This window comes from Chinchilla lanigera, unplaced genomic scaffold (assembly GCF_000276665.1).
Source record: "Chinchilla lanigera isolate Chin_1 unplaced genomic scaffold, ChiLan1.0 scaffold00015, whole genome shotgun sequence".
Classification (NCBI taxonomy): Eukaryota; Metazoa; Chordata; class Mammalia; order Rodentia; family Chinchillidae; genus Chinchilla; species Chinchilla lanigera.
In genome coordinates, this window is record NW_004955416.1 from 10,233,863 (window position 1) to 10,235,336 (window position 1,474).

A 1,474-nucleotide genomic window follows, 5' to 3' on the forward strand; every position below is an offset into this window, starting at 1 on the left:
CTACCCTGAACTGCATAGTGAGACCCGATCTCAAAAAGACAAAAATAAAAAATAAAAATGTATTACAGTAAAAGACACATTGCCATTAATCCCCTCAAAATATTCCCCCTCAATATGAACATACTTATCCCATCATTCTTGTCACTTCCTGAAGCAGTTCTGAAAGTCCTCTTTCACTAGCTTCCTTAGTTGTACTGGTGCAACTGCCTCAGTACCCTGAACTGATTCAAAACACTTAGCCTATCATGGTCATTTTGACTTTGGGGAAGAGCCAGAGTCTCATGGCGCCAGATTTGGTGAATAAGTGGGATGCGGATGTTTTCACAAGCCTGCCTTTCCACCGCATGGCACTCCACAGAAGCACTTCCTAGTATTTTTTTTTAATCGCACCTCATAAAGACACTCACAAATGAAGGCTTCCAAAACTGCTTCAGAAATGATGGGGTAACTGTCGCTAAGTGAGAGGGAGTATTTTAGGGAGGATTAATAGCAATGTGTCTTTTACTATATTTTAATTTAAACACTCTTGGTATGTCGTCATTTTCTCATTGCTGGGACACAAAGCCTGACACCTGAAACCTAAAAAAGAGGTTTATTTTGGCTTTCTGTTTCACGCCACGGTTGCCTGACTCTAAGTCAGAAACAGGATGGCAGAGGGTCACGACTCAAGCCAGCCAGAAAGCAGAGAAAGAAAACCCAGGGACAAGAATACACCCTTCCACGTCACATCCCCAGTGACCCATCTACCAGCACATTCAGCTACTGAACTCATGAATGGATGAATGCATGGATAAGGATGGTGCAGCCGAGATCCGATCCCCTTTCAAATACATGAGCTTACGTCTAACCCATGACACCACACGGTTTAATCACAATCATATGTAGGCTTGGAGACAGAGAAAGTTTTCTGGGTTAGGGCTGTAACCTTGGTAGTAGTAAGCAGAGAGGCAGTATTTACAGGAAGTATTTACAGTATTTACAGTAATACAGGAAGTATTTACAGCAATATTTACAGGAAGTCACAGAAGAGCCTAAGGGTTTAGACTCCAGGGTCCTACATCTCCAGAAAGAGGGCAGGTGGAAGAAAAAGTAAAACTAGTTGAGAGATAACCGATGAGGAAAGAAGTAAACAGAGATAGTATGACGTCCTAAAGCCCAAATGAATGTCTAGTACATGCAAGGCCCTGGGTTCCATCCCAGACCGAAAAATAAACAAAGAAAACATTTCAAAGAGAAGGGAGTAGTTAACTGTGGTTTTTTTTTTCTTCAATTTTTTTTGGGAGGTGTTGAACTCAGGCAGTAGACCGTGTTAAATGCTGTCTGTAGGTCCAGCAAAATGAAGATTAAGGATTGAGCGCTGCCTTAAGATGTGTAATAGGGCCGGAGATATAGCTCAGCAGCACAAGTGCCTTCCTGGAAGCACAAGGTCCTGAGTTCAACTCCCAGTACCAAAAAAAAAAAAAAAAAAAAAAAA